This window comes from Scyliorhinus canicula, chromosome 9, assembly GCF_902713615.1.
Source record: "Scyliorhinus canicula chromosome 9, sScyCan1.1, whole genome shotgun sequence".
In the NCBI taxonomy this organism is placed as follows: domain Eukaryota; kingdom Metazoa; phylum Chordata; class Chondrichthyes; order Carcharhiniformes; family Scyliorhinidae; genus Scyliorhinus; species Scyliorhinus canicula.
Window position 1 is genome coordinate 193,733,006 of NC_052154.1, and position 16,664 is coordinate 193,749,669.

Below are 16,664 nucleotides of genomic sequence, written 5' to 3' on the forward strand. Positions count from 1 at the left end.
CTAACCACAATGCTACCGTGCTGTTAAGATACATAGAAACAGGAATGGCCCATTCAACCTGCTGAGCCTGTTCTGCCCCTTTGTGTCTGACCTGTACCTCAGTTTTGTTCACTAGTATCAGCGTCATCTCCGGTGATAGCCGCACCGAACAAAAATCTCATGACTGAATGTTTCAGCTGACCCAGAGCCATGCTTGTTGATCTTGTTCCTGTCTAGCCTCGCTTTCATTTTACCCACCGGGGACATAGTTCCTTCCCATTTACCCTTTTGATTTGATAAACACATCAATCTTCGATTGTGCAGACTGAAGGGAATACACAACATGTTTAAGCAATCTGCCCTTAAAATGTAACCACCTTGATATTGGGATCACTTGTGGTGAATCTGGACATGTCTCCCACCAAGGCCACTGCCTCCTTCCTGAGGCGTGAGTTCTGATCCGAATATAATAGGAAAATGAAAATCGCTTATTATCACAAGTAGGCTTCAAATGAAGTTACTGTGAAAAGCCCCTAGTCACCACATTCGGTGCCTGTCCGGGGAGGCTGGTACGGGAATCGAACCGTGCTGCTAGCCTGCTTGGTCTGCTTTAAAAGCCAGCGATTTAGCCCAGTGAGCTAAACCAGCCCCTGTCATACCACAGATAGGATCTGATTATACTCTCGGCAACTGAAGCCTAACTTTCTACCCTTTGAATTTCAGGGGGAAGCACGGTAGCACATTGGTTAGCACTGTTGCCTCACAGCTCCAGGGTCCCAGGTTCGATTCCCGGCTTGGGTCACTGTCTGCGCGGAGTCTGGACGTTCTCTCCGTGTCTGTGTGGGTTTCCTCCGGGTGCTCCGGTTTCCTCCCACAGTCCAAGGATGTGCAGGTTAATAGGATTGGCCATGATAAATTGTCCTTAGTATCCAAAACAGTTAGATAAGGTTACGGGGGATAGAGTAGAAGCGTGGGCTTGAGTGGGGTGCTCTTTCCAAGGGCTGTTTAAGACTCGATGGGCCGAATGACCTCCTTCTGCACTGTAACTTCTATGATACTATGATTCATGTCAATTGAGACAGAGACCAACGTTTCAATAGCCTGTTTGATTGCTTTTGTACCAGCAAGAGAGGAAATTGCTGAGGCCTTGACAGAACTCTTTGGATCCTCACTGTCTTCAGGTGATGTCCTGGAGGACTGGAGAATATCCAGTATTGTTCCTTTGTTTAAGAAGGGTAGCAAGGATAATCCAGGGAACTACAGGCCGGTGAGCCTTATGTCAGTGGTAGGGAAATTACTGGAGAGAATTCTTCGAGACAGGATCTCCTCCCATTTGGAAGCAAGGGTTCATATTAGCGAGAGGCAGCATGGTTTTATGAAGGGGAGGTTGTGTCTCACTAACTTGATAGAGTTTTTCAAGGAGGTCACTTTTGTGAGGGCCACGAAGAATCAAGCACGCGTTTTCAGGATACAAAGAAATAACATTTATTTACAAATTAACATATATATATATATATATATATATATACAACAGGATATATGCCAAACCCCTCTCTCTCTGGTTCCAAACAGGCCAGCTCTATTTATGCAGGGAGTCTGCTAATGATTTCTCCGCCTCCCTCATTGGGGAAGCTCATACTCCCACAGGATTGTGGGATTGTCATTAGTCCCCAGACAATGGTAAGCAGGCAGGTTATAACAGTCACAAAGATGATTGATGAAGGTATGGCTGTGGATGTTGTCTATATGGACTTCAGTAAAACCTTTGACAAGATCCCTCATGGTAGGCTGGTACAAAAGATGAAGTCACACGGGATCAGGGGTGAGCTGGCAAGATGGATACAGAACTGGCTAGGTCATAGAAGGCAGAGAGTAGCAATGGAAGGGTGCTTTTCTAATTGGAGGGTTGTGACTAGTGGTGTTCCGCAGGAATCGGTGCTGGGACCTTTGCTGTTCGCAGTATATATAAATGATTTGGAGGAAAATGTAACTGTTCTGATTAATACGTTTGTGGATGACACAAAGGTTGGTGGAATTGCGGATAGCAATGAGGACTGTCAGAGGATACAGCAGGATTTAGATCATTCAGAGACTTAGGCGGCGAGATGGCAGATGGAGTTTAAATTGGACAAATGTGAGGTAATTCATTTTGGAAGGTCTAATGCAGGTAGGGAATATACAGTGAATGGTAGAACCCTCAAGAGTATTGACAGTCAGAGAGTTCTTGGTGTACAGGTCCACAGGTCACTGAAAGGGGCAACACAGGTGGAGAAGGTAGTCAAGAAGGCATACGGCATGCTTGCCTTCATTGGCCGGGGCATTGAGTATAAAAATTGGCAAGTCATGTTGCAGCTGTATAGAACCTTAGTTAGGCTACACTTCTAGTGTCTAATTCTGGTCACCACACTACCAGAAGGATGTGGAGGCTTTAGAGAGGGTGCAGAAGAGATTTACCAGGATGTTGCCTGGTATGCAGGGCATTAGGTATGAGGCGAGGTTGAATAAACATGGTTTATTCTCACTGGAACGAAAAAGGTTGAGGGGCGACCTGATAGAGGTCTACAAAATTATGAGGGGCATGGACAGAGTGGATAGTCAGAGGCTTTTTCCCAGGGCAGAGGGGTCAATTACTAGGGGGCATGGGTTTAAGGTGGGAGGGGCAAGGTTTAGAGGAGATGTATGAGGCTGGTTTTTAACACAGAGGGTAGTGGGTGCCTGGAACCCGCTGCCGGAGGAGGTGGTGGAAGCAGGGACGATAGTGACATTTACGGGGCATCTTGACAAATACATGAATAGGATGGGAATAGAGGGATACGGACCCAGGAAGTGTAGAAGATTTTAGTTTAGACGGGCAGCATGGTCAGCACAGGAGGGCCTGTACCTGTGTTGTACGCATCTTTGTTCTTTGTTCTTTTTGACCATTCTCTCTCAGTGATCTGGACACCCAAATCTTTTTGTTCCTCCACAGTTCCTACTTCATAACCATTTAGAAAATATTCCAATTCCAATCTCCCGGAAAAAAAGCCACAAGAAATTGTAATTTTCTTGGCATTATTTCCTTTCCTGTCCTGTAGGTAATGAAGCATGTCAGTGTACAGCCTCAACAGCTCACAGGCTATTTTGGTTGCACACTTGGTGTTTGAGAGGCAGTTTGGGGTTTGGATAGACATCACTGCTCAGCCTGATCCTGTCCTCGGCCAATGAACACACCAAGCCCCCCCCCCCCCCCCCCCCCAGCAACTGTTAGGGAGGGGAAACTTCAGGAACAGGGTGAGGGGAGGGAGGTGCGATTTTGAGCCCACGTTAAGCGTGCTCAGGATTGACAACGCGGGCGCAAAATCTGGAGAAAATTGGTAAAAGCGAATCTCGCCGGCGAGATCACGATTTCCAATTTTCAACGTACCCCTCACCAGCGGAGTAAAGTGAAAAACCTCGAAGGAGCGCAGGAATTTCATGTTAACACATTAGCACGTCATTAGCGAGCACTCACTCCAGGACCTCCCCCCTCACTGAATATTCAGCGGATATTGGAATAAACTCACCTCTGAAGGGCGGCACAATGACACAGTGGTTAGCACTGCTGCCTCACAGCTCCAGGGTATCCGGGTTCAATTCCGGCCACGGGTGACTGTGCGGTGTTTGCGCTTTCTCCCCGTGTCTGCGTGGGTTTCCTCCGGGTGCTCCGGTTTCCTCCCACAGTCCAAAGATGTGCAGGTTAGGTGGATTGGCCATGCTAATTTGTCCCTTAGTGTCCAAAAGGTTAGGTGGGGCTACTGGGTTACGAGGATGGGGTGTAGGCATGGGCTTAAGTAGGGTGCCCTTTCCAAGGGCTGGTGCAGACTTGATGGGCCGAATGGCCTCCTACATCGTAAATTCTGTGATTCTATCAAAGAATGGCTCTCAGGTCACCTTCACCTTCTTGGTGCCAGTTGAAGGGGGGACAGTGGAGAGGACGCCAGGAACCCATAAAAAGTCAACTTGGGCCGTGGGGATGGGAGGTTCAGCCTCACCTTCTCAAGGGGGGGACGGAAGGGCGGAGAGTTCGCTCACAGGCCTTACTTTCCCTTCATGTTGGGGCATCTCTAGGTGAAAGGAGTCTAGCAGTTGGCACACAGTTGGCACTTCCCGTATCCTCCATCCTGGGGCGTGTGCTGATATTGCCGTTAAGGGGGTGCCTGCCCTTCCAGAGTGGGAGCTGGAATGTGTTACGGGGGGAGGTGATGGCACAGGCTCAGCACTGAGGCGACTTTGAGCTTCTTGGAAGGGCAGAGGGAGGGGGAACTCAGGAAAGGGGGGCCTACCCTCCCTCATGAAGCCTGAAGGCCCTCTCAGTGGGGGGAGGACGACTGCTGTGAGATTTGAGCCCCCCATTCAGGAAGCAGTGTGAGGACAAAGGGGATAAGCTGCATGGAAGGTCAAGACCATTGGTTATGGAGGTTTGAAGGTCAGGGATTAGTGTCGGGATAGAAGGTTGTTCGAGATGGTCAGATTATTTAATCTGCAGCCTTTGTGAGCTGGAGGAATGGGGAAATGATGGTGCCACCTAAGGAAGAGGTTGACCTGCTAATTTCAGTCTGCTTATGAAGCCTGCCACAAGCCACCATCCCCTGACCCTTCCTTGATGAGTCACTTCTACCAATTAAGTTAGCACAGCAATACATCACTGGTTGGAGCCCAGATCTTAATCCTTTTGAAGCATTGGTCTCAAGCACTCAGCTCTAACGTCTACATGAGAGAGATTACACTAATATGGACCCCAATGCAAGGCCTGATGGTAAAGTCTCTCGTCAGTCACCCTGTTCATGACAGGGAGCATCGTTGAGCTCCCTTGTGGGGTAAAAACGCTAGTTCAATGCACGCACTTAAGACCATAAAACCATAAGACATAGGAGCAGAATTAGGCCACTCGGCTCATCGGGTCTGCTCCACCATTCAATCATGGCTGATATTTTCTCATCCCCATTCTCCTGCCTTCTCCCCATAACCCCTGATCCTCTTATTAATCAAGAACCTATCTATCTCTGTCTCAAAGACACTCAGTGAATTGGCCTCCACAGCCTTCTGCGGTAAAGAGTTCCACAGATTCACCACCCTCTGGCTGACGAAATTCCTCCTCATCTCAGTTTTAAAGAATCATCCCTTTAGTCTGAGATGGTGTCCTCTGCTTCTAGTTTTTCCTACAAGTGGAAACATCCTCTCCATGTCCACTCTATCCAGGGCTCTCAGTATCCTGTAAGTTTTGCTAAGATCCCCCCCCTCATCCTTCTAAATTCCAAGAAGTACAGCCCCAGAGTCCTCAGCCGTTCCTCATACGACAAGTTTTTCATTCCAGGGATCATTGTTGTGAAGCTCCTCTGGAAGGTCATTTTTGCTTTTTGTAAGTTCATCGCAAGCTGTGTGTTACTCATTAAATGATCAGTAGATAAACCCTACCTGCCTAATCCTACTTGCCTCAAGCATGTTTTGTTCTATCAATCCATTAAATAGTTCTAAGTGAACCATGGAATCTTCCAGCACTGAAGAAGGCCTTTCAGCCCATAATGTCGATGCTGGGACATTGGAGGAACCATCCAAACGGATTTCCACCCCCCCCCCCCCCCCGCCCCAACCCCCTGCTCTTTCCCTAACTTCCGCTTTTTCAAGCGCATATGCAGAATTTTGAAAATACTATTGAACCTGCTTCCTGCCTATTTCCAAGCAATGCATTTGGAAAGTAAACAGGACCTGGCATTGAAGGGCAGCTCTTAAGTTAACCTCCAAAACCCACAGCCTCCACCACGGGCAGCAGGCGTATGTGAACCAAGTTCCAAGTTCCCTTCCCGGGTCACACACAATCTCGACTTGGACACATGTCACAATTCCTCCCTCACCACTGGACAAGCTTGCGTAGCGCCCTTCCTGAAAGCACCGTGGGAGAACCTCCGCCACACGGATTACAGCTGGTTCAGGCTGGATGCTATTCTGCGATCAGTCTTGGGAACCAGCTAGTGCCTCAATGTCATAAGCACTCACTCTTTAAACAGAAGAATTGAAAAATCTCTGGAAGTCATTGGAATGAATGAAGAGATGTTCATTTTGATCATCTGAAAAGATTATGATGGTGGAAATAGATCTTTAAAATCAACCATACATCAATCAAAGAGATAGACAGGCTCCTGATCCGTACGTGAGAGAGATTACACTAATATGGACCCCAATGCAAGGCCTGATGGTAAAGTCTCTCGTCAGTCACCCTGTTCATGACAGGGAGCATCATTGAGATCCCTTGTGGGGTAAAAACGCTAGTTCAATGCACGCACTTAAGACCATAAGACCAAGGAGCAGAATTAGGCCACTCGGCCCATCAAGGCTGCGCCGCCATTCAATCATGGCTGATATTTTTTCATCCCCATTCTCCTGCTTTTTCCCCATAAACCTTGATCCCCTTATTAATCAATAACCTATTTAGAAATTCTGCATGCTTGGTGAGAGAAATCCCCCAGAGCGAACTTAATCTGTATCTGAACATCAGACGGATTGTTCACAACACATCTTTAGATACAGTTGTGCGGAAAGGTGAATAGTACAGAAATGAAGAGATTGGAATGGTAAATTAGAACAAAGAACAAAGAAAATTACAGCACAGGAACAGGCCCTTCGGCCCTCCCAGCCTGCGCCGATCCAGATCCTTTATCTAAACCTGTCTCCTATTTTCCAAGGCCTACTTCCCTCTGTTCCCGCCCGTTCATATACCCGTCTAGATGCCTCTTAAATGATGCTATCGTCCCCGCCTCTACCACCTCCGCTGGTAAAGCGTTCCAGGCACCCACCACCCTCTGCGTAAAAAACTTTCCACGCACATCTCCCTTAAACTTTCCCCCTCTCACCTTGAAATCGTGACCCCCTTGTAACTGACACCCCCACTCTTGATTGACTCTTGATAGTGATTGTTGAACTGATAACTGTGAGAAGGTTCGACTCTGGAGGAGTCAATGCGGGAGAAAGATTGTTCCTGGGAAAGCAACTGGGAAAAAAAGCAGATTGAGGCGGCAGACTGTCAACACGTTTGAACCATGGGCCTCACACCGAGAAGTTATGTCTTCAGCCCCATAACAACCCCATGCACTTAAAGGCACTTTCCTCCATCTGTGATCAAACGTCAATTTTATAACTTGAATTCTTTCTTCATGTGAAAGTGTGTTACAAGTGAAGGGAGAATATGGCTGGAAGCAGAATGTGCTGCATCAATCTGGAATCCGATCTGGGAAGTAACATTCTCAGATGGGAACTTCATTGCTCTCATTAGGAATGTTCTAATTTACAAAGCATCAATTTTCAGGAGATGAAATGAAAAGGCTTGCTTTTATAAAGTGCCTTAACACGTCTGTCAGAAATGGCTCCAAATGTTTCACATAAATTACTTTGAAGTGCAGGGACTAGTCATGTTGGCAAATCTGGCAGCTATTTGTGTGCGACAAGGTCTCCCAAACAGTAATGAGATTAATTAGTAGTTGATCTGGTTTTTGGTGGTGTTGGTTGAGAGAAGCATGTTTGCCAGGGCAGCAGGAACTCGCTTTGTGTTTCTTTCCCCATAAAGCCCTTAATTACCCTTAATGTCCATCTGAGCAAAAAAGGTACTCCTTCACCAAAAGTAAGGCATTTGTTTCTACAAAAAGAACATTCTGGAAATAATTAGTAGGCCAGGCAGCATCCTTGGATAGAGAAACAGAGTTCACTGTATTTTTCTTTAGGTCAGATATTTATTCCATTAGTTAACACAATTTATTTGTAATAACCAACAAATACTTGCATTTATATGGTGCCTTTAAGATGGCTAAATGCCCAAAGCGCTTCTCAGGATTGCAATCAGCCACAAATGTCACTGGGTCAAAGAAGAAGGCGTTACAGCATCTGCTTGGTCAAGGCATCATTTGTAAGCAAGGTCTTCAGTCGGGAGAGAGAAGTGGAGAGGCGAAGATTCTCATGTATTTTGTATTCTCTTGTATTCTCATGTATTTCCTTGAATTCTGTTTAATTCCCTTTTCCCCCCATGTACTGAATGATCTGTTGAGCTGCATGCAGAAAAATACTTTTCACTGTACCTCGGTACACGTGACAATAAACAAATCCAATCCAATCCAATCCAAGAGGTTTGAGGGGGAAATAGAGTTGAGGCAATTGAAGACTCAGATGACAAGGGCAAAGAAAGTGGAGGTGTGTAAGTGGTTGAAAATGGAACAAGGTAAAGTTCTCATTGTGCTATAAGGCTTGTTAAGCTCACAGAGGTAGTGTGGGATGTGGCATTGGAGCGATTAGAAAATGAGGATGAGATAAAATGAATAATTTATAGAGAAATTCTAATTGACTGAGCTATTGCAGATCAGTGTAACGATTAATTTTTACTTAGGTACACCATCTGGAGGATGTGTTATACTGATGTACAATATGATTCTTAGAAGAAAACCAGCTTATTGTTTTCTTCAGGTTCTGGTTTTGAGTTTGTATGGGCGGAATGATTGATGCATGAATTGAGGGTGTGTTCCATTCACATTAAAGAAAACCACTTCATCACATCAGCTGTAACTCAGCTGATCGTGCCCACGCTTTTGAGTCAAATGTTGTGCTTCAATTCCCAGTCCAGTGACTTTAACACTCCAGTGCGATACTGAGGGAGTGTTGCACTGTTGGAGGTGCTGCCTTTTTGATATGACATTAAACCACATCTGTTCTCTCAGAGGGTTCCTGGCCAAACAATCAATATCAGTAAAACACACCATCTTGTCATTGTCACTTTACTGTCTGTGGGGGCTTGGTGCATGCTTATTGGCTGTGTGTTCCCTACATTTCTTCCTTCCTTCCTTTCTTTCTTTCTTTTTTTCTTTCTTTCTTTCTGTCTCTCTTTCCTTCTCGCTCTCTTTCTTTCTCTCTCTTTCAATCTCTCTTTCTTTATCTCTCTCTTTCTTTCTTTCTTTCTTTCACTCTCTCTTTTTATCTCTCTTTCTTTCTCTCCCTCTTTCCTTATCTCTCTCTTTATTTATATCTCTCTTTCTTTCTTTCCTCCTTTCTTTTCTTCATGGATGGCCCTGGCTCTCATTAAATGACCAGCCCTCTTCAATAAATACCTAATTGAGCGACTTCACAGCATTTTTTTTATTGGCTTGCTTCTGCATCTTAGAAATTGCATTTAAAAGAAGAAACATATTTATTCTATCATCAACCGAAACTTCCCTGCATATAATGCTGTTAACGTAAAAGCAAATGTACCAGAAGGCATATAGGAAATAGACACCAAACCAGGAAAGGAAGGATCAATCAGAAAGGTCAACCCCAAGCATGGTGACTTGAGGCATTTGTCAATAATAGTTCTGTGCCTTGCAGACAAAGAATTATCCAATTATAATCAGAACTTAGAGCCCACATATGGTTCCCCCAAGATTGCCTTTGTTCATTGTTGTCATATCCATTTCCGTTTCTGAGGTTATCACATTCTACCAGAATTGTTACTGCACAGAAAGAGGCCATTCGGTCAATCGTGTGTGTGTGCTGACCTGCTGAGTAAGCAATTCATTATGTTTCACTTTTATCTTGTAATGTTACCAGAAACAAAAGTGGATCATGTTTTTCAGCAAAAACGCAAGTTCAGTGGCTTAATAAGGCAGGTAGTGCAGGAATCCCCTGTGCCCATCTCCCTTTCTAACAGATGGACCGTTTTGGATACTGTGGGGGAGATGACTGTTGGGAAAAGCAGTGGCAGCCAATTTCATGGCACCATGGGTGGATCTGCTGCACAGCAGGGGAGGAGGAAGAATGTCAGGGCTATAGGATAGGGGGGTTCAATTGTAAAGGGAGCAGACAGGTGTTTCTGTGGCTGCAAAAGAGAGTCCAGGATGGTATGGTGCCTCCATGGTGCCAGGGTCAGGGATGTCACTGAACAGCTGCAAGGTACACTGAAGAGAGAGGGTGAACAGATAGATATCACGGTAGACATTGGTTTAAATGATGTAGGCAGAAAAAGGGATGAGGCCCTGAAAGTAGAGTTTAGGGAGCCAGGAAGTAGATTAAAAAACAGGACCCAGAAGGTAGTAATCTCTGGATTACCTCTGGTGCCACGTGCTAGTGAGTATAGAAATAGGTTAGTCCAGATGAATGTGCGGCTGGAGAAATGGTGCAGGAGGGAGGGCTTTAGATTTCTGGGACATTGGGACCAGTTTGGGGGCCAGTGGAACCTGTACAAGGTGGATGGTTTGCACCTGAACCGAAATGTGATAGTGTCCTTGCAGGGAGGTTTGCTAGTGCTGTTGTGGATGGTTTAAACTAACTTGACACGGTGCTAGAATCCTGAGAGATTGGTCAGCAGGGATAGATGTGCAGCCAAAATTAGAAGAGACATCAAAGGAGTCAGGAAGGCAGAGAAAGTCCAGACCAGTTAAGTCACACGGGCGTTTGGCAAGGTCGGATGGTATTTATTTTAATGTGAGGAATCTGACGAATAAGGCAGATGAATTGAGGGCACAAATTAAAACATGGGGGTATGATGTCATTGCTGTCACTGAGAGAGGGACAGGATTGGCAGCTCAATATTCCAGGATACAGGATCTTCAGGCGAGATAGGGAAGGAGGTAAAAGAAGGGGGGGTGTCGCAATTGTGATCAGTGAATGAATTACAGCAGTAAAGAGGGACAACAACTTAGAAGACTTTTCAATTGAAAGCGTAGAACTTCAAAACTGAAAAGCAGCAATCATATTGCTGGGAGCGTTCTACAGGCCCCCTAACAGTCTGAGAGAAATAGAAGAGCTGATGATTTGTAGGCAAATTTCAGAGAAGTGTAAAGGTAATAGGTGAGTGAGAGTGGGGGGATTTCAACTTCCCCGATATTAACTGGGATAGCCATAATGTGGAAGGTTTAGAGCAGTGGAATTCTTAAAATGCATCCAGGAGGACGTTTTAAGCCGGTACGTAGAAGGTCCAACAAGAGAGGGGGTGGCCTTGGACTTAATTTTCGGTAACGAAGCTGGGCAAGGGGTTGAAGTGTCAGTGGGGGAGCATTTTACAGATTCAAGGTTGTTATGGAAAAGGACAAGGATAAGCCTGGCATCAAAGTTCTAAACTGGGGGAAGGCCTATTTTATTCAGATCAGATATGATTTGGCCAAAGTGAACTTGTAGCAGACACTTTCAGGTGAATCTGTGACAGAACAGTGAGATGCATTCAAGAAGGAAATAGGGAGAGTGCAGGGCCAACAAGTTCCGATCAAGAAAAAGGGCGAGGGCAACAAACCCAGTGAACCCTGGATATCGAGGGATATAAAGCATCGGATAGGGAGATAATGGGAGGCAGATATCGAGGACTCAAAACAACAGAAGCCTAGAGGCGTATAGAATGTGCAAGAGAGAACTTAAGAAGGAAATTAGGAGAGCAAAAATGGGACATGAAAGGATACTGGCAGGTAAAATAAAGGAAAATCCAAAGTTGTTTTCTAAATACATTGAGGGTAAAAGAATAACTAGGGAAAGAGTCGGGCCTGTTAAGAACCACAGGGGTAATTTGTGTGTGGAGCCAGAGGACTTAGGTAGGGTTCTAAATGAATATTTGTGTCAGTTTTCACTCGTGAGAAGGACTGTGTAGGTATAGATTTAAGGGAAGGGGCAGGAGGTTCAGACGGGATGCGAGGGGGAAACCTTTTCACCCAGAGGGTGGTGGGAGTCTGGAACTCGCTGCCTGAAAGGGTGGTGGAGGCAGAGACCCTCACAACATTTAAGAAGTACTTAGATGTGCCCTTGCAATGTGTGGGAAATGGGATTAGAATAATTAGGTGGTTGTTTTTGACTGACGCAGTCTCGATGGGCCGAATGGTCTTTCCTGTGCTGTATGACTATGACACGAATTAATGACTGATGAAGGAATGTTGCGGGGTTTTACAAACATGTTGAGGCTTTACTTCAAAAATACCAGTGAATGCATCTAACTTTGTACATTGGATGGTTTTGTTTGTTATTATCAGTATTTTAATGACGCCAATTTATTTCATCTCATTGTTACCAAACTAATGTATCAAACTGTTAACAGAATGCAAAAGTAAACCATTACATAAACTTTGGAAAGTCTCTTGGGCCCTTTCTGTAAATGAGGTGGATGGACACTTTCTGAATTCAGTAACTAACTTTGCTGCAAATCTTCTTGGTGACACAGGCCTTGTACACATTAAAACTTACGGCACGCTTTATTTCCGAAGGCTGCCACTTGGACAAGGTTTTGCGCCTTGGTAATACGTGGAATGCATATTTGACTTGTAGTAACCTTCAAGTGGAATCTGCTGTGTTGTGTTCACACTTGCATGGCAGTGACATTCTCCAGCCACTGTTGTAGGGTTTCATGAGAAAACTACCAAATTGGGAAACTATTTTAGCAATATTAATGATTTACAGTGATTGAAGCGAAACTGAAAAAAAACATAAATGCTGCCAAAAAAACAGTATATCCAGCCATTTGCTGTTTGTTGGGACTTGCTTCACCCAAACTGACTCTCATGTGTAGAAAGGAAGCAATATTTTCGATTTATATCGTGTCTTTAACCAGCTGAGAATGTCTCAAAGCACTTCATAGTTACATAGATGCATACGTGGGAAATAGGAGCAGGAGGAGGCCATTCGGCCCATCGCGCCTGCTCCATTCATCATGATCATGGCTGATCATCAATTTCAATACCCTGATCCTGCCTCCACCCTTATCCCTTGAACCCTTAGGCTCAAGAGCTGTATCTAATTCCTTCTTGAAATTACACAACGTTTTGGCCTCAACTACTTTCTGTGGTAGCGAATTCCACAGATTCACCACTCTCTGGGTGAGGAAATTTCTCCTCACCTCAGTCCTTAAAGATTTACCCCTTATCTTCAAACTATGACCCCTAGTTCTGGACTCCCCCCGCCATCGGGAACATTCCCTGTCTAATTCTGTTTCTATGAGATCCCTTCTCACTCTTCTAAACTCCAATGAATATAGGGCGGGATTCTCCGAGCCCACGCCCGGTCGGAGGATCGCTGGGGACACAGGAAATTCCCGCCACGCCTCTTCGACGCCGGGACACGATTCTCCGGCAACTGGAGAATCGGCGCCAATCCCGCCCGCACGGTCGATGCGGCGCCGGTCAGGGGCCACTGAAAGAGGCGCCTGCGGCGATTTTCAACCGTCAACCGGCCGAACTCGCACCGAGTTCCGCCGAGTCCCGCCGGCGTGGTTTCAACATGGTACCGCCCGGCGGGAGCTCGGACCCGCAGCCGCGGTGGATGTCCTGGTGGGGGGGACGGGGGGATCTGACTCCTGAGGGGGGGGGGGGGCTCCACGGGGCCTTCCGTTCGGTGGGCACCTGCGATCTGGAGGGGGCCTACCTCTTTCCGCGTGGGCCCGCTGTAGGTCTCCGCCATATTGTGTGGCGCAAGCGCGGAGATGGCAATGACGCGCATGCGCCAGCGAGGTGACTGCCGTCGCACACATGGGCCGGCACAGAGACGGCCGCCACGCGCATGTGTGGACCCGCGGCAGCTGTGCAGGGCCACCTTTCGGTGCCGGAGCAGCGTGCAGCACTCCGGCGCTGTGCTGGCCCACCCGAAGTCCGCTGAATTGCTGGGCCAGGAGGCCCCTTGACGCCGGCGTACACCACTCCGGTGTTTAGGCCGGCGTCAACACTTTGCCGGGATTCTCAGCCTGGTAAACATTGGCTGCACTCCCTCCATAGCAAGAACAAGTGCAGTGAGAGTTGTTTGCACAGGTGGATGCAAGAGTCAATTTGCAAACCGCAAGTGTCCATCAACAGTAATGAGATAAATGAATTAGCAATCTGTTTATTTGTAATGTAATTTGAGGATTAAATATCAGTGAGCATACTGAGGGAACTCCCAGCTCTTCGTCAGACAGCGCCATGGGGTGATTTCCTGAATAAACATGGCAACTAAAAGGCAGCAGGTCCAACTGTGCAGCTCTCCCTCAGTACTGTACTCAGGCCTGGACTTTGTGCTCAGGATTAGGATTCTGAACCTGCAGCGTTTCTAACAGAGAGATAGGTGTACCATTATTGAGCCACCAATTGACATAGGAGCTATGGAATGAAAATACCTCAAACCTTTATCTTATCAATTGCAAGATAGAGATAAATAAAATGAACTGGTATTTTGCAGAAATAAGCCAGTGCAAACTGGTTCATTCCTCAAAGAATTGGGTGGCACGTTAGCACAGTGGTTAGCACTGCTGCCTCACAGCGCCAGGGCCCCAGGTTCGATTCCCGGCTTGGGTCACTGTCTGTGCGGAGTCTGCACATTCTCCCTGTGTCTGCGTGGGTTTCCTCCGGGGGCTCCGGTTTCCTCCCACAAGTCCCGAAAGACGTGCTGTTAGGTGAATTGGATGTTCTGAATTCTCCCTCTGTGTACCTGAACTGGTGCCGGAATGTGGCGACGAGGGGATTTTCACAGTAACTTCATTGCAGTGTTAATGTAAGCCTACTTGTGACAGTAAAGATTATTATTATATTTGATCAATCAAACATGGAGTTGAAGCCATTTTATTGTAATTTGATTAGTGGTTCCTGGTTTTAAGCTCTGCCATCCCCCATTGCATAATTTTACATGTGGTTCATTCCTCAAAGAATTGGGTGGCACATTGGCACAGTGGTTAGAACTGCTGCCTCACAGCGCCAGGGCCTTGAACGACCTTGAACGAGAACATTGCTTCTTTTAGAATATTTTTTTTTTTTTTTTTTATAAATTTAGATTACCCAATTATTTTTTCCAATTAAGGGGCAATTTAGCGTGGCCAATCCACCTACTCTGCACATTTTTGGGTTGTGGGGGCGAAACCCACGCAGACACGGGGAGAATGTGCAAACTCCGCACAGACAGTGACCCAGAGCCGGGATCAAACCTGGGACCTCAGCGCCATGAGGCGGTTGTGCTAACCACTTGGCCACCGTGCTGCCCGTTCTTTTAGAATATTAATACCACTTTAGAGTCTCGATAATTTACAAATTTAAAATAACTGTGTCAAAGTAGGATGGAAAGAAGAAGTTATTGTGCTTGAGGAGATGGTGACATTGTGGTATTGTCACTGGACCAGTAATCCAGAGTCCTGGGCTAATGCCCTCGGAATATGGGTTCAAATCCCACCACAGTAGATGGTGAAATTTAAACTCAATTAATATATTTGGAATTGAAAACAAAAAGCTAGTTTCAATAATGGTGACCATTAAACCATTGTTGATTGTTGTAAAAACTCACCTGATTCACTAATGCCCTTTAGGGAAGGAAATCTGTGTCCTTACTTTGTCTGGCCTACATGTGACTCCAGACCCACAGCAGCGTGTTTGATTCGTACCGTGCGGGCAGCACGGTAGCATGGTGGTTAGCATAAGTGCTTCACAGCTCCAGGGTCCCAGGTTCGATTCCCGGCTGGGTCACTGTCTGTGCGGAGTCTGCACGTCCTCCCCATGTCTGCGTGGGTTTCCTCCGGGTGCTCCGGTTTCCTCCCACAGTCCAAAGATATGCGGGTTAGGTGGATTGGCCATGCTAAATTGCCCGTAGTGTCCTAAAAAAAAAGTACGGTTAACGTGGGGGGGGGGGGGTTGTTGGGTTACGGGTATAGGGTGGATATGTGGGCTTGAGTAGGGTGATCATTGCTCGGCACAACATCGAGGGCCGAAGGGCCTGTTCTGTGCTGTACTGTTCTATGTTCTACTGTTCTATGTTCTATGCCCTCTGAAATGGCCTCACAAGCCATTCAGTTCAAGGATAATTTAGGGATGGACAACAAGTGCTAGTATTGCCAGCAGTGCACACATTTATTTATTTTTTATTATCAGGGGAGAGGGCGAACGCAGCCCCCCACTACCACAAATTTTGCAGTCGAGTATCCCGCATTTGGGGACATCGCAGGCGTCAGCACACCCGAAGTGCAATGGGCTAGCCTCGTCCTGGGCGAACCACCTTCTTGATCTTGGTTTCACCCCTGCCAGGTAAGTACAGCAGTGCACACATTGCATGTAAGAATAAATAAAAAAACACAACGGCCGGGATTCACCTCAGTGTCATGGCCAATATTTAACCAGTCCACTGAATTGCGAAGTAAAAGATGATTAATGGTCATTTTTGCCATCCAGGACAAAGCAGCCCGCTTGATTGGCACCCCTTCCACAAATGTTCAATCCCTCCACCACCGATGCACAGTAGCAGCCGTGTGAACCATCTACTAGATGCCCTGCAGGAACCTGCCAAGGTTCCTTAGCCAGCACCTTCCAAACCCACGACCACTACCATCTAGCAGCAGAGACCTGGGAGCCCCACCACCTGGAGGTTCCCCTCCAAGTCACTCACTATCCTGACTTGGAAACATATCGCCGTTCCTTCACTGTCGCTGGGGTAACATCCAGAAACCCCCACCCTGACAGCACTGTGGGTGTACCTACATCACATGGTCTGCAGTGTTTCAAGAAGGCAGCTCACCACCACCTTCTCAAGGGCAATTAGAGATGGGCAATAAATGCTGGCCAGGCTAGTGGCACCCACATCCCATAAAAAACAAATTTAACAAAGAATGTGTGGGATTTGCTGTGTGCAGATTGACTGTGGTGTCCCCTACATTGCAACAGTGCCCAAACGTCACAAATATATCACTGATGATAAAGGGGACTGGGTCATTCTGTAGTTGTGAAAAATGCTACCTT

General features: G+C 46.5%; 1 non-coding gene across 1 annotated transcript; it reads right to left on the reverse strand.

Moving 5' to 3' along the window:
* Positions 1-15,800: 15,800 nt before the first annotated feature.
* Positions 15,801-15,964, reverse strand: LOC119972030. The gene has a single exon (XR_005461969.1). It is a non-coding gene; the product is annotated as a U1 spliceosomal RNA (small nuclear RNA).
* Between the last annotated feature and the right edge of the window lie 700 nt (positions 15,965-16,664).